We start from the raw sequence: 10,644 nt of genomic DNA on the forward strand, positions 1-10,644 counted from the left end.
ATCTTCAATAAACATAGGGGTGCATATTAGCGAATTAGTGTCTTCAGTTTCTTTGGATAATACTTAGCAATGGAAATACCAAATTATATGGTATTTCTATCTTTAACTTTTTGAGGAACCTCCATACTGTTTTCCACAATGGTTGCGCCCATTTACATTCCCACCAGCAATGCATGAAGGTTCCTTTTTCTACATGATGTCAGAAAGATGTTAGAATTCTTTTTCTATTTTTTATTTAAAAATGTTTAACGTTTATTTATTTTTGAGAGACAGAGAGACAGAGTGTGAGCAGGAAAGATGCAGAGAGAGAAGGAGACACAGAATCGGAAGCGAGCTCCAGGCTCTGAGCTGTCAGCACGGAGCCCGATGCAGGACTTGAACTCATGAACTGCTAGATCATGACCTGAGCCGAAGTCGGCCACTTACCCAACTGAGCCACCCAGGTGCCCCAGAGAGATGTTAGAATTCTTAAACTTTCAAAAACCTAGTTTCCTTAAGCTTTAGAGTTCAACTTAAACATTTTTTTTAATTACTTAGTAGTCCCATTTTACAACCTATTAGTTATACCTCCCAAATATTTTAAATGGAATTGAACATCTAATATATTTGATTGTCTTCTTAAGCACTCCCAAGGTCTGTGACAAGCAGAACTTTCCAGGCGTTTAAAAGGTTTTGTAACTCCGCTGAATTGAACTGACAACACATGTTCGGTTTATGTACAACCTTAGACAAATCACATTACACCTTTCAACTTATATCCAGATTCCGAACTCAAACACTTGATTATATGCTTTAAAACCACCAGGCTAAACTCTTTGATTTGTTAAAAAATTCTGAAATATTACAAACCCCTTAAAGATGAGGCACATATTGATTGCCCACTAAAATTAGTGGGATAATTTAATTATTTAGTGGGATATTTAATTATTAGTGGGATAATTTAATTATTAAGTGGGCCTGACTTATTCCCTCGTTTCTCTGCTTAATTCTGACCTTCTGGTTCAAGAGGTATATGTCCAGTCTCACAAGATCAAGCAAATTAGAGTTTCCTTCTCAAGGACCCACCAGAAAGAATTTGGGCTAAGGGTATGGATTTGACTTTCCCAGCCATGTTTATATTTACTGCACCTTAGATGCCACCACTTGCCAAGAGATTGGTCCCTCTGATCATGGCTCTTCCATTGAAGGTACAGTCACCCAGCTCCGGGTCCCTTTGAATCCACCACTGCCTGAATTTGCATTTCTGGTTGTCTTCTTCATTCCCACTCATTCTGACGTTGGCAACCCTCTACTGCCCTCCAATCAGATCGCCACTTCCTTCTATCCACCATCAGAATCTCTTTCACCTTCACAGGTGCCTGCTGTGGAAGGGATTCTCTTTTTTTGTTGAATAAGCTCCAGACTCTCAGGGATGTTAAACTGACATACAAAAGTCTCTGCATCTCTTACAGCCTCTGCCTCTGACATTGAAACCATGCCAAGGATGGGGGCCTTGGCAGGACGGGGTCCCTCTCTTTCTGGGCCCGTTGAGGACCTGTTGTGTATAGCGTGGAATTGCCTGTCCGATCTCACATGTCTTTGAAATTGCAGTGAGTGCTGTGTGATTCACATCCTCTCCTCCCGGCCCCCATGGTCTTAACATGTTCTTTTTTTTTTTTTTAATGTTTTTTATTTATTTTTATGAGAGAGAGAGAGAGAGAGACAGCGTGAGCAGGGGAGGGTCAGAGAGAGAAGGAGTCACAGACTCTGAAATAGGCTCCAGGCTCTGAGCTGGCAGTCAGCACAGAGCCCGACGCGGGGCTCGAACCCACGAACCGCGAGATCATGACCTAAGCGAAAGTCAGACGCTTAACGGACTAAGCCACCCAGGCGCCCCTGTCTCTAACATGTTCTAAGCAAGCAATAAGTAAGTGATGTCCTGCTGAATGCGTTTGCTCTGTGATGGAGGGCCACACTGGGACATGCTTAGCACAGGGCCAGACAGGCAACTAATAGCAGGAATAGGATCCGTGTACCCACCCGCCCCCATCAGCTGTTCCCCATTCCACGTCTTTCCACTAGTAGTTCAGCTGCTAACATAAAACTAACGGGTCTGCTCTTATGCCCAGAGTCTCAAGGAGGCTTTTAACAATGGAAACACTAATTCATACACCCTACATGAGAGAGACGCTGAGATCTTAAAATGTCATCACACTCTTGGTCCCTGGGGCTGAAACCGTGGTCATTCACTGCCGCTGCGGGAAAATGTTCACTGAGCTGTTCACTGCAGCTTTGTGAAGTTGTAAAAACTGCATGAACGCTGTCCTCTGGTGTGCCAGGTAGCTTAGGCTGCCAAAGAGGGGTGTGTATCAGATCTTGTACTTGCGAGGACTTTTTGGTAGCAAGATAGAGAAAACTCAGAAAGGTGGGGGTCACATAAGAAAGAGGAGAATTTTGAGAAAATTCAGAAGTATCTTCTAGGATCAGAGAGAGGTTTGAACAGCAAGGCCTGGGAAGGGGTGGGAAGCAGGTCGGCCACTTGCCAACCCGGGTCCCTCCAGTTCAGAGAGACGGGCAGGAACCCAGTAGATGGAATCACGGTCCCTATGGATGGTGATGGTGGTGGGTCTGTCGTTTTCTAGACTTCCTCCAGGTACCCAATTTCTTCAACACAAGGAACATGCTGGTGGAACAGGAGGTTTGGTTCTCATGGAAAGGATTTCTGCCTCTGGAGCACCTGGTATGCTAAGTCACAAAAATGTTAGTAGGAAGAAATGGGGATTCACTGACATTTTGAGAGAAAAAGGGGCATGCGTGTGAGGACGAGGCTTCCTGGTCTTCGGGGACAGAGACCGAGCCTGGGGGCCAGCTCCCTGAACACACCCTGCGGAAGTCCATCAGATCGTACTGGAGATTTCTTCCTGAGGGCATCCAGACCTGGAGACAGGGCAGGCTTCTGATCTGCCCTGTATCTATGGGGCCTCCTGATCAAGGATGAGGTGGGTTCAACTGCCCTTGTCGTGATCAACCAACAGAGGAAGGCCTGACATGAATGGGCAGGCAGGAGTTAGGCTGAAGTCAGAGGAGCCTCCTGGCCTGGCCACCCACCACGGGGTCACCTCACACAAGCCGCGCTTAGCTTCCTCACCCACAAACTGGGTGGTTGGACTACACAGATCCTCTAGTTTTCCAACAGGATTGGGATTTGACTATTACAAAGTAACAAAAGGATTGGAATGTTGTTCTAAGCGAATGGCTATCACCTTTCCAAGTAATTCCAGGGAGACATATTTTCACATCATACTTTTTTTTGCATAGTTCTGGATTTCAGTTTACATACCTGGAGATGCCACATTTAGAAATTGGTGATTACATTTGAGTGTTTCAAGTCTGGGGAGGGGTCTGGCTGGAGGATGTTCAGATGCTTAAGTGGAGCCAGGGCTGAGCCACATGTCTCAGCCACTGACCCCCGAGCAGCTCTAACAGATGGAATCAAGATTGAGTTTGGTGATGATTATGAAGCCAGCTCAGGGTCTGATGCTCTTCTTTGAAAACTCAGCATGTGACCTGATTTTTCTTTTTATCTTTTTTGTTAAATGTTTATTTATTTTAAGAGAGAGAGAGTGAGCGGAAGANCCATGCTATCAGCACAGAGCCTGACGTGGGGCTTGAACCCACAAACGGTGAGATCACGACCTGAGCCAAAATCAAAAGTTGATCACTTAACTGACTGAGCTACCCAGGCGCCCCTCTTTTTATGATTAAAACATATTTTAATTGTGGTAAAACATACATAACATAAAATATGCCATGTTTTAAATGTAGAGCTCAGGGGTGTTAAATACATTTATAATGTTGTGCAACCATAACCCCCATTCATCTCTCGAACTTTTCCCGTCATCCCAAACTGAACCCATTAAACAATAGCTCCCCAGTTCCTTCTCCCCCAACCCCTGGAAACCACCGTTCCACTTTCTGTCTTCTATCTACCTGCCTAGATATTTCATATAAGTGGAGTTCTAGGATATTTGTCCTGTAGTGCCTGGTTTATTTCACTGAGCATAATGCCCTCAAGGTTTATCCATGTTGTAGCCTGTGCAGGAATTTTGTTTCTTTTTTAAGGTTGAATAATATTCCGTTGTAGGTGTGTTCTACATTTTGTTTATCCATTCATGCATCATGGACATCTGGATGGCTTCTAACTTTTGGCTTGTTAATAATGCTGTTGTGAACACAGGTGTACAAATACCTCTTTGGGAACTTGNGCATCTGGATGGCTTCTAACTTTTGGCTCTTGTTAATAATGCTGTTGTGAACACAGGTGTACAAATACCTCTTTGGGAACTTGTGTTCAATTCTTCTGGATAAATGCCCAGAAGTGGAATGAATGGATGATATGGATGATATGGTGATTCTTTTTGAGAGAGAAAGAGAGAGAGTATGCGAGCATGATTGGGGGAAGGGCAGAGAGGGAGAGAGAGAACCCCAAGCAGGCTCCGCACTATCAGCACAGAGCCCAACAAGGGGCTCCATCCCACTAACCGTGAGATCGTGACCTGAGCCGAAAGCAAGAGTCAGATGCTTAACAAACTGAGCCACCCAGGCTCCCCATGGTGATTCTATTTTTAATCTTTTGAGGAGCTGCTATATCATTTCCCATAGAAGCTGTACCATTCTACTTTCTTGCTAACAGTGCACAAGGGCTCCGATTTCTCCCCGACTTCCCCAACATTTGCTTGCTATTTTCTTGTGGGCATGCATGTGTGCATGTGCATGTGTGCATGTGTGCGTGTGTGTGCGTGTGCGTGTGTGTGTGTGTGTGTGTGATTTCTCTTTTTGCGACCACATTTTTTTCCGACTGGCCCTCACACAGGCTTTCCCTGTCTCTCTCTAGCTTTGGGGACTGGCTGTTTTCCCAGGCGTAGTACCTTGGCCTGGGGAAGCCGTGAGAACTGAGTGCCTTTTGAAGGAGAGTTTGGCTTCTGCAGTGAAAAGCTTCATGCATGGGGAGCATGGGAAGTCTTCCTTTTGCTGGCTGAGGAATGAAGTTGTCATGTAAATGGACCAATAGACCTGAGGAAAGGGACGGTCCTTCTGGGCTGGTGGGTCCTCTCTGCCGACGGATCCAGAGCAGTGGGGCTGGAAACGTACCCTAAGGCTTGCTTATTGCCAGGAACGAAGTAGCCTGTGTGACTGAGGAATGCCTTCTGTATTCCTTTTTGTCCTGGGTGCTAGAGAGGGGCTGATAGAGAGATGTTGGTGTCTGTGTCTCCTGGGCAAGCCTGGCTCTCTCAGAACATTTTGTCTTCTGGGGCACCTGGGGTAGGCTGGTTAAGCCTCCAACTTTGCTTCAGGTCATGATATCGTAGTCCGTGAGTTTGAGCCCTGCGTCGGGCTCTGTGCTGGCAGCTCAGAGCCTGGAGCCTGCTTCGAATTCTGTGTCTCCCTCTTTCTCTGCCCCTCCCCCACTTTCACTCGAGGAGCTACTATATGGTTTCCTATCATCTCTCTCTCTCTCAAAAATAAATAAACATCCAGAACTATTTTTTTTAATAAATAACATTTTATTTTCTGTCAGGAGGCTCATTTAAGAGATTATTCCTCAATGTTCATGTTTTCCTTGAGTAATGTTGTGAACTTCCCTTTTTCTCTGAGGCCAGTAGTAGAATCCAGTTAAATTTCCAGGATATTGCTAGGATAAAATTCTTTCTAAGAAATATAGGTGATGCTGCTGAGCAAAGGATGAGAGCTTTGTTCTATAGGATTATATAGCACTATAAACACTGTCGTGAGGGGTGGGGGTGGGGAACACAGGCATGGAGGGAATGAAGGAATCAAACTGCTGCCAAAATAAATACCAGAGAAAACCCCCAGGCTCCTTGATGTGCAGAATTTCCTCCGAGTTCACTGCAAGACCCCAGAGACAGCCATTTATCACTTAATGCATTGAAGCAAATTATATAAAAAGCCTGGACAGAATTTTCTTTGAATTTAAAATGGATTTAGAATGTAGAGTAAGAAATATTGCCCTTGCCATGTAAGTAACTGGTGAGGGAGTCATGTCCCCACTGTATGGGAGTGCTGTAGATCCTGGCCATAAGCACTTAGTGTGTCCTTCCTACCCCTCCTAAGGTGAGGCCGTGGGGGGCCTGGCATAGAGCCCTTACCCAGCCACCCTCTTTGCCATTTACTCTTTTTCTTGCCCACCCTCTCTCACCCATGACCACCCCCACCAACCAATATGCTTTTCAGGTCTATGTTGCAAAATCCTTTTTCCCTGACCCCTCTAATATCAAAGTAGAATTTGGCAAACAATGACGCAACGCTTTTAAATGGACTCACTTTAGGCTAAAGCACAGGATGGGTTGTATAGTTTGCCTTTAGGCCACCATTTAAATGACTTGGATAATGAAATGGAAAACCGAATGGACTAAAATAAGAGTCTTATCCGAGCTGGACGACAAAGAATGATCTCTCCTTTTCTCTTGAACAGCCGTAATCATTGTTTCCATGACCCTTGTAGCTGATTTTGAAATGAGTTCTTACTTCTGCATCAGTTCATAAATCATTGAGGAAATTAGTGAGTTTTTGTATTTGCTGAGAGTCTGTTCTTTTGACTTGTAACTTCTGGCCTTAACACATCATATTAATGTGTACTTTAGTTGAGCAAAGTGATAAATAAAACATTTGTTTAATTTTAGACCCAAAGATAAATGCTGGGAGCAATTAAATACTCTTCTAACTTAATAAGGTCTCCCAGGAGGAATATGTCTTCAGTAAATCACAGAACAGGATCTACTGGCCGTCCAGGTCAAGTTACCTCTAATCATGTTTGGCTGATGTGATGCACTTTGTTATTTTCCCCTTGTCTTTACCTGTGTGTTTGGCTCAATATTTATGGAGGCTCAAGGCACTGTAGAACATCTCAGCAAGAAACAGTGTCTGTTGTTCATTCATTCATTTACTCATTCTATTTAGTACCTACTATGTGCCAGGCTCTATGCCAAGATTTCTGTTCAGAAGCAATATTTCAGTGAGATGATATAGGCTAAGACATGCAATAGAAGACTTAGAGAATAGACATTAAGTTGAATGTTAATCCAAGATAATTAGAGGATGTATTAATTATCTAAAACAAGCTTAAAACAATAAACATTTACTATCACAGTTGCTGTGGGTCAAGAACCTAGACATGGCTTAGCTGGACATCTTCAGCTCAACACCTCTAAAATGGTTGTCGTCAAGTTGTTGGTGAGGGCTGTGGTCTCATCTGAAGGCTCAACTGGGGCTGGTGGTATCTGCTTCCAGTTATACTCATGTGGTTGTTGTCAGGCCTTGTTCCCTCATCACATGGACCTCTCTGTAGGGCTGTCTTATCACGTAGAAGCTAGTGTGAGAGCACAAAAAACAGCAGCTACAGTCTGTTTATACCTTGATCTCAGAAGTGACATTCCATCACTTCTGCCATATTCTTTGTTAGAGGCAAGTCAGAAAGTCCAGCTCAGACTCAAGGAGATGAATTACACAGAGGTATGAACACCAGGAGGTAGCTTCTGGCCTTAACACATCATATTAATGTGTAGTTTAGTTGAGCATGTTAATAAGTAAAACTGTTGCTTACTTTTAGACTCAAAGATAAATGTTGGGATTTATTAAGCAGTATTCTAACTTCACATGACAAATAGTATTCTCCCAGGAGGTATGAGAGGCCATCATCAAATGGGGGCTATCTGAGAGGCTACTGACTACAGAAGGTGTGTTAGTTAGGAATTGGATTTGGCTGCTCAGTGGCTTAAACACATAAGCATTTATTTTTCTATCAGAATGAGGAATTTAGAGGCAGATAATTACTGGCCTTTGCTCGGAAGCTTAGGGCTTTGTGTCTCTTCCAGCTTTTTCTCTGGCCCGAGGTCACTGCTAGAACTCCTGCCTTCATGTCTGCATTCCAAATAGCAGTAGGGTAGGTGGGGGATGGGGGAAGAAGGTGAAAATAGTTCCAGCCCCATCTCGTCCTCTTTTGTTCTAGCAAGTGCCCCTCAACAAGCTCAATTCACATTTCCAGAGATGTCCCTACCTGTTGTAGAGCCTGGGGAATGGTAACCATATGAGCCATTATCTCAAAGTACCCACTGCCTCCAGCCTACCTGGCTCCTGGTTACAGGGACCTGACTACTTTGCTATACCACCATGCCTGCCTCTCAACCTGATCCTGTGCCCATTGAGCCAACCGTGGCCTCTGTTAGTAGCTGCTCTTGTGTTCTATAAGTTTGTGTGACCAGGCAGGGGGATTTCAGTACCCTCCCCCGAGCCTGCCGACTCTCAAGCTGACAAGGAAGGAAGCATTAGACTTTTATCATTTTGAATGGGAGTATAGCAATCACAGTACAGACAGCTTGGGAAGCCTAATTAAAATATTGGAAACTAACTTGGGGAAGTTGACAGTGTGAAATGTCCTTAAGAACGAGGTCATTCATATGTCCATTCAACAACTACCTTTTGAGTGTCTAGAGTGTGCATGGCACCTTGAATAAGAGAGGTAAGCATGTGGGCACCTTTAAGGGACCCACTTTTCCAGGGACTTAAGTCAGAGTCCTGGAATCCCATCTACTTCTCTTGCATCTTCCCTATCACAGTGAGTAATTAGAAGTCAGAGTCCTGGAGAAAGATGGTCTAGGTTCGAGTCCCTGCCTTGCTACTCCTGTGTCCCCTCGGGTGAGCTGCTGAATGTCTCTGAGTCTGTTTCCTTGTTATAAAGTACCTGCTTTATGAAGTTGTGGGAGGATTATGTGAGAAGATGCGTATTGCTTAGCATAGGGCCAGGGGCACGGTAAGAGCCATGCACATGTCAACCACATAGATGACAGTGCTGATAAAGATGATGGTAATGACAGTGACGATGACAACGATGACTGTTTCCACTTTAGAATTTGATTATGCTTTCCTTACTTATGAGGAATGCATGTGGGTCTATATCACGCATATTGTCTATTTTTCCTATTACAGAGAAAATACTTTTCCACTGCAGATGGACCCCTTTGCTTCCCTGTCTCCCAAGGTAGGAGAGAGTCCAGAACAACTCTTGGTTGGTCCAGAGGCCCATACAATTCTACAGACAAGAAGCACCTAACTTAGGAGAGTACATGGGTTCAAAGAATTCTTTTAAAGTTGCTAAGTGTCATTGCAATTTCCCAGAAAGAAACTGATATAAGTTGCATGGAGGTCTGCCCACTGAAGGTACATTTAGCTCCTTTTTAAAACATTTCTTAATGTTTATTTATTTGTGAGAGAGAGAAACAGTGCAAGTAGGAGAGGGTCAGAGAGAGAGGCAGATACAGAATCCGAAACAGGCTCCAGGCTCTGAGCTGGCAGCACAGAGCCTTATGTGGGGCTCGAACCCCCGAGATCATGACCTGAGCCCAAGTTGGACACTCAACTGACTGGGCCACCCAGATGCCCCTAAGGTACACTTACCTCTTAACATGACTTGTCGGTAGCATTAATAGGATCAACCTGACCTCTGGGTCCTGGGAATTAGAGAGGTAAAGGAATAAGAAACAAGGAAGAAGAGATTTGAAGAAGGCAAGGATGCTGAAAAAATATTTTGAAGTAGGGAAGTTTACCTATGATCACCCAGACCTCCAATGCTCAGTGTGGTGTTCCCCTTCTCATCCCCCTGCTTTTGCTGAAGCCGAGCTCACTTCACCACGGGGAATAGGTCAGTGAAGGGACAGTGAGCTGAGAGCCTGGCCCATACCCAGCAAGAGGGCTAAGTATCCTTGGAGGCATTGGCTCCTTCACAAGAAAATGCTCGTAAACTCAAATTGAGTTGTAATGGTCAATATTTTAAGGCATTTGTAAAAAGCACCATTATGCAGTGAACTGTATCAAATGCTGCAAACTATGCCCAGCACATGCCAGGTGCTGGGGACACAGAAATGGTCAAGTAAGGCACAGCCTGTCCTCATGTTGCTGCATTTTTGAAGAAAAGATGTTTTGCTTCAGGTAAGCCAAACCAGACACCAGGGAGTCTAGCAGGGGGTCCACACCGGGGTCAATGTCGGGGGCTGTTAAGCTTGCTGTACCTGCCGTCTCCCCTCATCCAAGTCCAGAGCCCCCACAACCTCCAGGCTGCTCGCTGCGTTACAGGCAGGGAGGCGGTCGCTGTGGAATGAGTGTGACTTAGGACAATGCTTTTCTCCTCTGGAAATTAAAACGAGCGGTCCTACAATCTCACCTTGCAATCGCTGGCATGGTTTGCTTTTTTCTTCTTGTGTCTGGATTTTATTTCCCCCTGGGCCTGCTCCGGCATGGGGCTGCATCCTCCTTGGTTCAAAGCCAACGTGTATGTCTGCAGAAAAGAACGTATGGATTAGTAAGGCTGCTTTGCAGGCAAGGAACTGGCCGTGGGAGTGGGCAGCTGGACAAGTCTGGGCATGTCCTTCCCTCTGTGTCTATCTTCCTTCTGGTTCCTGTTCGGTAGATAAGGAGCAGCCCACGACTTTGCTGGGAACCTGCCTTTGTGTGTCCCGAAGACAGGGTGGAACGATCCCAAGTGAGGACCATGGACACTTCAGCATGAAATTAGACCCCTGCCCCCTCCAGGCAGTAGGGAGTTTTAATAAGAAAAAACATGCTCATTTTGTAAGAGCAAGTGAAAAAGAGCAG

The 10,644-nt window shown here is 44.9% G+C and overlaps 1 long non-coding RNA gene across 1 annotated transcript; it reads right to left on the minus strand.

Moving 5' to 3' along the window:
• Nucleotides 1–6,820: 6,820 nt before the first annotated feature.
• Nucleotides 6,821–10,390, minus strand: LOC144239434 (uncharacterized). The gene is made up of 3 exons (XR_013337428.1): nucleotides 10,214–10,390; nucleotides 9,451–9,503; nucleotides 6,821–7,366 (listed from the first exon to the last, which is right to left on the minus strand). It is a non-coding gene; the product is annotated as an uncharacterized LOC144239434 (long non-coding RNA).
• Nucleotides 10,391–10,644: the final 254 nt, after the last annotated feature.

Source organism: Crocuta crocuta, unplaced genomic scaffold (genome assembly GCF_008692635.1).
Source record: "Crocuta crocuta isolate KB4526 unplaced genomic scaffold, BGI_CrCroc_1.0 scaffold67, whole genome shotgun sequence".
Lineage (NCBI taxonomy): Eukaryota > Metazoa > Chordata > Mammalia > Carnivora > Hyaenidae > Crocuta > Crocuta crocuta.